The sequence below is a fragment of the Numida meleagris genome, chromosome 10 (genome assembly GCF_002078875.1).
Source record: "Numida meleagris isolate 19003 breed g44 Domestic line chromosome 10, NumMel1.0, whole genome shotgun sequence".
In the NCBI taxonomy this organism is placed as follows: domain Eukaryota; kingdom Metazoa; phylum Chordata; class Aves; order Galliformes; family Numididae; genus Numida; species Numida meleagris.
The window spans coordinates 16,549,031-16,556,518 of NC_034418.1; the positions used below are offsets into that span (position 1 = coordinate 16,549,031).

At 43.9% G+C, this 7,488-nt stretch overlaps 1 long non-coding RNA gene across 1 annotated transcript; it reads right to left on the minus strand.

Moving 5' to 3' along the window:
* Positions 238-7,215, minus strand: LOC110404590. The gene is made up of 3 exons (XR_002442337.1): positions 7,129-7,215; positions 2,463-5,396; positions 238-1,313 (listed from the first exon to the last, which is right to left on the minus strand). It is a non-coding gene; the product is annotated as an uncharacterized LOC110404590 (long non-coding RNA).

Consider the following 7,488-nt stretch of genomic DNA (forward strand, 5'->3'; position numbering starts at 1 on the left):
GCATAGGTACACTATTATCAGCAGATTTGGGGATTTCCAGACAAGTCCCTGTTCTATAGGAAAAACATTTACAATTGCACCCAGGAATCAATATTTTAGAAATCTCCATGGAGATAATTGCCATGGCAATTCAACAATGCCTAGCATGTGAAACACATTCATATTAGTACCATTAATATGTCCCAAATGCCTTTTTTCCATTGTGCTAGAAAATGAAAAAATATTCTAAGTTGGATTAAATTTCCAATTACTGGCAGAGTATTCAGATGTTGACAGATGTTTTTTCCTGTCGGAGAGAAACATAATCCAGAATAGGAAAGCTGAACTGATCAAAATTGAGGCGTTTTCAAAGCGAAGAATAGAACACAATGCAAGTAGATGAATTTTCCTATGGGATACGAGTTCCCTGGAACATGCTGATTCTACAAAACCAACCCCCCACCACCCTGCAGTGTGTCAATTCCATTTAGCATTGAAGAAAACAAAACAAAGGATAAGAGGAATGGTTTGCATTTATTTGATTTCTTATTTATGTCTTGAAGAAATAACAATAATAGAAATGTCACTGAAAAGACACAATTTTTACATCTCGTTATACGTGCGTACTTTTTTAGGATCCAGCAAACATGGGACATGGTTTAGTGGGCATGGTAGTGATGGGTTGACAGTTGGACTAGAGGACTTTGGTGGTCTTCTCTTTATGGTCTTTATGATTCTGTGAATAAACTGAACTCTTGAGTCAGATGGGCAGCTTATATTACCATCAGACCCAGTCAAGGGATAATTATGCTTGGACTGACTGAGGATAGATGAGTAGAGGGGATTTTTTGTTAAACCAGTGCAGACAAAGCAGGTTCCTCTGTTACCTTCAAGGAATGCAGGAAAGCAGATGTAATAGCTGAAGCTTAAGCCCCAGTTCTTCTTGTGGCCCTTTAGCAGACAAAATATGTTGAAACTACCCACATGATGGGGTCAGTGGCAAGGATGTGGAACAGAATAATGAAACTCAGGCTCCCCAGATGAGTCTCAGTGATTGCCATCGTTATATATCTCACACCACAGCTGCACCTTTGTTGGTTGTGTTTTGAGCAGACAGTCTGGAGCCCTATCTCCTTCAGTAGTGAGTAAAGGACTGCAGTGATCACAAAATGTTTTCCACATGGAACTTCTCTGATGCTGTTTCTTTTGGAAAGGACCACGGAGTATTGCTTTATTTCCATGTTTGTTGAAATATTTTTTCTTAAAGAGATTCTTATTAAATGGCCTCCTGCTGGGATTCAGTCAGAGTTGTGTTATCTGAGCACTCCAGAGTGCTGAAAATAGAAGAGAGAAAAAGCTTCAGTGAGGGACAAAATGCATGCCTGTTAATAAACGTTGATATTAATTTTCCTAGAGTCGAACACTGAGAATCATGGCTGGTGAATTAATTTTCTCACTAGGAATCTTCCCAATAACTCCAAGTAGTCTCCCCAAGCATCTGTCTCTCAAGGCCTTCTGGACACTTTCTCTTTGATACCAACCTTCCTGCCATCGTCTACTTGATCACCTGTGGTGATGCCTTTTGGGTTCAGTTATTTTTTCTGAGCACATTTAATTCCTGTCAGGCTGGCTCGTATTGCTGTGCCTTCCACTGAAAATACCTGTCATTGTGGGAGCATCTTGAGGTCCACCCATGAACAAGGATTCCTAATTTTAAAGCATCAGAGACCTGTAAAAGAAGTAGTCCCCCCACCTAGGAATCTGTGATCCAACCCACATCTAGCATCAAGGAGCTAGTTACAGCTGCTGAGGACATCACATCAGTGGGAACAGACTGCTGTTAGCATTGAGCTGCTCCTCGAGTCAGTGTGAAGCCATAGCACTGCAGGGAAAGTGCAAACGTGCAGCCACACGGCAGCGATGAAGCTGTCAAACTCCGAGCATGGCAATCCATCCCTTTTAGTGATTGTTTCTTCCTGAGCTCATCAAGTGGAGCATCTTGGCGCGCTGATCTTGCTGAGAAACACCATTTAAATTTAATAGACACGCAGCATGATGCCCAACCTCCAGCCATCTCTTTGTAGCACTCTCTGCTTGAAAACTAGTTCAGGACACCTGGCCCCATGCTCTAGATTAATCTGCTCTTGTGTTTAGCTGGCACAGAAGGGAAGCTCTGAGCATCACAAATGTGTGTTTGATGCACTGAGAGGCTGATTTATTATGGTGAAACCAAACGTACCTTCTGGTGCGAGCCCAGGTAGAGGAGAGGTAACATTACTTCTGAATCAAATTATCCTTCCTTTTCATACTTAATTAAGAACACAGCCTTGCTAGAGGCTGAAAAGCATTGGCTTCATTTACAGACACATTCTATCTGTCTGCCTGCCCATTGCAGAGAGCTCTCTGTGTCTGGTCGTATAAAAATTGATGGTAAAAAGCCTGTGGATTACAGCTGAGCTGGAGCCAGTAGGTGCTGACCTTACCTGGGCAGTGTTCTTTGACGGGTGCAGCTCAGTCATAATTCACATCATTGAATCCAACATAAAACTATGAAAGCACAATAAAAGAATCACAGCTCTGAGCCTGTTTTGTTCTTTTCCACTTAATCCAAAGGAACAGAAAGTAGGACCAGATGGCCTGTAACAAAAGGTCTTTATCACATCTTCCGTACTTCATTGCTGAAATGAAGACCGTTATCTTTAGCTCTGAAAGGGTGGGAAGTAACACAGAACCCGATCACTATTTGTAAGGCATCTTCTTTGGTGATGCTCTTATAACACCCCATTTGTAACTGTTGGAACATCATCTGGATCAGAAACCCTGGTGAAGTGGAAAAGCTTCTTGTTCTGCCAAAGAGGATAGCAAGGAACAATCTCAGTGCTGGGGTAACAAACAGAGCTTGTATCAGATGACAGCGCGATAGGAGGCATTGCATGAAGAAATTGTGGAAGTTAATTTCTGCCTGCAGCAGCCAGGCATTGTTAAATGTCTGGCCCCACCAAGGCTGCAGGTATGCGACAAGTCTGCTGAGAGCTCACCACTTCTGGAAAATTCCGGAGCTCCCTGGATGGGTCTGAGCGCTCTCAGCTCTCCCAGGTCTTTCCAGGGCTTCCTGAGCCTATCTCATATGCCAGTTCACAGCGAAGCTGCTGAATCTGGAGCTGTCAGGTCCTTTCTGAATTGGTCAGTGACTTCTGAATGGGGTCAGAATGTGAATGGTGGACGTGTCCTTACTCATGCCTTGAAATAAGAGTGGAAGGTCAAATCCAGCTGTGGATTCAAATATCGAACTTCAGGCTGTGATTTGTACTCTGTCATGCTTATAACATGAAAAATACTCTGTTTAATGAGAAAATGGACTCTGTTCCCATTCCAGCTCCCATATCCCTGATTCAATCTAAGCAACATTTCCCTCACAAAGAACCTTTCAAAAGGAAAGAATTTCAAAAATTGCTGCTATGAATGGTCCAAGAACCTACACTGTAGAGAAATCCCCAAATGATCTACCATCATTGCACATTTGTTTGTTAGCTTGGGTTTCTTGGTCCAGCAATGGGTCAACTTTCACACGCACACAAAAAGATCTTTTGTTGTCCTAAGTATGTGCGAGTCTTATGGAATCCTTGCAGAAAAGAAATGGCTTTAATTTCAAAGTGTAACATGCCAGAATCGGTTGCTTTGAAAACATCCTTGCCTCTGACATGTTGTTCATTAGGAAAATGTATTCCCAACCTAAAATTAGTGCCAGTTTTCAGGAAGAACTCAAGTGTGTTCTTGCCTCGACATCTGTTGGTATAAATAATGTAGTAAAATGTGAATTTGGAAGAATATTTGTGAATATCTGAGAAGATGACTCGTAACTGGGTAGTAATTTTGTCAACCTCCTTATACATGCAGAGCTGTACTCAGTTCAGCAATACTCTTCATAAGGGAACGTTGCTGGATCACAGCTGCAGATCAGTTTTTACCAGTTGCAAACAGATAAAAGAGAGAAATTGCAAACTGGTGTGGGAGTGTCAGCAGGGAGCAACCTTGGGACCAGTTAAGCTTGGAAAGGGGGTTGGAAGTCAAAGCTGTTTTGTTGTGCTTTATATGACCAGTGAAGCTAAATTCTGGGAGAACTTTGGTCTGGGTGGGTTGTTTGTGAGCTGGTGAATGCAGAATGTGGACTTACTCCACTCACCAGATTTTAAAACTCACCCAAAAAATACCCTTGCAGAATGGAAGGTTGTAAGCTGAGCATCAATAGGATGTCAGGGACGGCTGCATTAACAGAACATTAGTTAATTGGCAGTTGTCCTAACTGGACTCTTCAGACTTTAAGTTCTAATCACTATCATTTCACACAGTGCTCTGCAAGCTGATTCGGGGCAGCTCTCGGGCAGCGAGTCTCATCCCTTCTTTTAATCTGCCCTTATGTTTCTATTGGAGCTCTTCCCCAGCACATTGTTCAAACTCTTATATTTTGGTCCAACATGCACCAAAACCAAACTTCCTTCGTTTCTTTTCCGGTTCAGATTTAAGAGGATGAACTCGTGCTGGTTTAAGTTAATTCCACTTCAATTCTTATATCCTTTTCCCATTGGGATGCGTCAGCTTTTCTGACTGTTCTGAAAGTAGCATTTGGCAAAAGTCATAAACACTTCTTCAGGCAACTTAATGTATCAAAATGGCACTGAGAGGGAAAAAGAGTACTGTTGCAAACAAAGGCTTGCGTATCTTTATCTGATCCTAAGAAAGCATCTTCTCTCTTCACCCCCCAGCACCAGGAAGCGTGGGTCACACTTACGTAGCTTGCTGCCCCATCACAGTGGGTTTTGTTAACTGAACAAAATTGTTGGTTGAATCTCCTCCGTGTCCCATTTTCATGGTTCTTTTGGAATATGCGATCTCACTGGTCCCAATGAAATCACCAGCTGGGGCAAAAATGTGCTCAATTTATGACTCACTCCTCTGTGCACTCGTGTAATAATCCTCAGATAAACTGATCAAGAGATTGTGCTGCTTAAAGACAGTGTTTATCTTTCCAAGCACTTAAGGCATTAAGTATCAGTACGAGAGGAAAAAGAAATGTTGGCAGAGAGTGTTCAGAAACAAACATGAGCTGGAGCCGTAAGAGGTTTGGGGCAGGAAGGGCCAGCTAGCAGATTTATTTTTCATCTGACAGGTTGTCGCTTTTAAGAAAGCAAGACGAAGGCAATACATTTTCTTGTGTTTTGGACGCAAGACGTACTGCTCTGTACAGGTCAAGATTGAGATTCTCTATCAGATCCATGTTATCCCAGGGGCAATGTGATTCTGAAGGCGTGGGGATTCTCCATGAAGTTTGGCGATGTGTCTTGGAAGGAATCTTGGAAGAATACGGTATCTGATGGCACCCAGCACAAGGACATTGGAAACAGCGGCTTCTGGGGGTGCTGCAGGGAATGATGATGCATCGTTCAAAAATCTGAAACCATTCCATTACAAAATCGCTTTTAATGTGCAAAAGAATACAGTGCTTCTCTCTTTTCCGACTAGTTGTTGTTAAATGTTTTTCATAGTGTGTAATGACAGAATAGTGGGCCCCTTCATAACATGAATATCATTTCATGACAAAGAGTTATGATGCTTCTGAAACAAGAATACTGGATTTTTTGGTAATGTTTTTAGGTTTTCTTGCAGGATTTCTCCTCTCAGGAATAACAGCTTTTGTTTTCAGTTTGGTTGGAACACAGCAAAACTGAAACACTGACATTTTAAATTTTATCCTTCTCACATTCTCTGGACTGAGAGCACATCCTTTGTTGGTATGTTCTAGACAGACAGGAGATAACAATTCAGAGTTCATCACAAATGTCTTAGGGCTTTTTTGAGCCCTTTATTCTGTGGTCTGACTTCGTATGAGGGTTTCCTAATGTGAAACTTTCCCTGGTGGGTAGCAGCCTGGACGCCAGTGGGAGGAACTCAGCACAGCCCTGTGCTCTCAGGCTCTGCCTTCACTGCGGACACCCCTGAGACCTGTTGGATTTCTGATTTTGGCCATACATCTTCCCATGGAAACCAACGTCAGAATTAACTTCAGTGGGACAAGTTCCAACCCTTATTATTTTTAAAGTATGGCGCTAACATAGTGATTGGAGCCTTGCCCTGGCTGCAATAAAACCTTGCTGAAATTGCTGAAGGGTTCAGCTGCTGCCTCGAACAGCTGCCTGGCTGTAATTTGCCAATAGGATGTATCACATCCTGATTACAGTTTCTGCTGAGTGATAAGCCAAAATTACAAGGCAGAAATGTGGCTAATCACGATAAAGGAGATAAGTCTATTCATCCACTGCCCGCGTTTAATATTTGCAGAACAGATGCTGTTTGTTCCCCTTCAGCTGTATTTACATGGAAACGCCGTTTCATTCTGGAGATGTCTTAAGGTTAATGAAAAACCTTATAGGACATTTTGATGGTGGGGGGAGGAAAGGTGAATTATCTGGGAAGGTTTCTCTTCGTTTCCCAGCGCGGACCAACTCACACGAATCCATCAGTTCTTGTGAGCAAAGTGAGCTACTCCAGGCCAGAAACAGATGTGGGGAAAGTGTGAGAGGTTCTGTTTTTAGCACGTGGATTGCCAGCAGAGGTGCAAGTCACACCAGCAAAGACCGTATCCTATAGGGACTAAGGCCCCAGTGGGTTGTGAATGGTGTTTTATAGCATTTATTCCTACTGAGTTCATCGTGCTGCAATTAAAACATCTCTTTTCGTGTTTTGCCTCACTTGGCCATAGCCTTACTTTAGGGCTGTGTTAGCACCTTGCCCCCATCACACACCAGCAAGGTCCCCAGAGCGTGACATTTCGGGGTGGTGGGGGTCTCCCCCTGTAGCTCAATAGAGAGGAGTTATATTCTGCTTCCACAAGCCCATGGGTGCAACCCGGAGAAATCAGGGAGATCTCCCAGCTACTCCCAGCTTTGTGCCAGCAGCAAGTGGAACCACAGCCACTGGGACACGAGCTGCTGTTGTCACACCTGGAGCACGGCTCCTGCACTGACAGCCTCTAAACAATGTGGCCCTCAGTGCAGTGTGTTCCAACATCTCACAGCTCCTCTTCGCCTTCCATGCGGCCCCTCCAGGGATGCTAAACAACCACAGGGGCTCAAACCGGAGAGATTAGCTCACCCCAGGAGGCCGTAGAGCAGAGCCTGCTTAACACCAGCCAGTAATCTGGCATTATGCTCTCTTTGGGACAGCACTATAAAAACCCAGGCAGAGCACGCCAGCCATTTCCACACACCCGTTTCCACGGGGTTGCCTAGTTCTGCTCTTCTCTGTCCCGGCCCCATTACTCCTCGGGCAGAATTTGCCCTCCAGTGTTCTGCAGCCACCCTGACTGACAGCAGCCCTGCTTGTCTCCCATGCTCAAACCACAATTTTGCCCTTTTTTTTCTGCCTGATGGCCACCACGGCCTCCTAACGGCCCTCTGGGGGTCAAAAATTGGCCCCCATCCCCTACCATTATCTGCCCACACTGCATAAAAT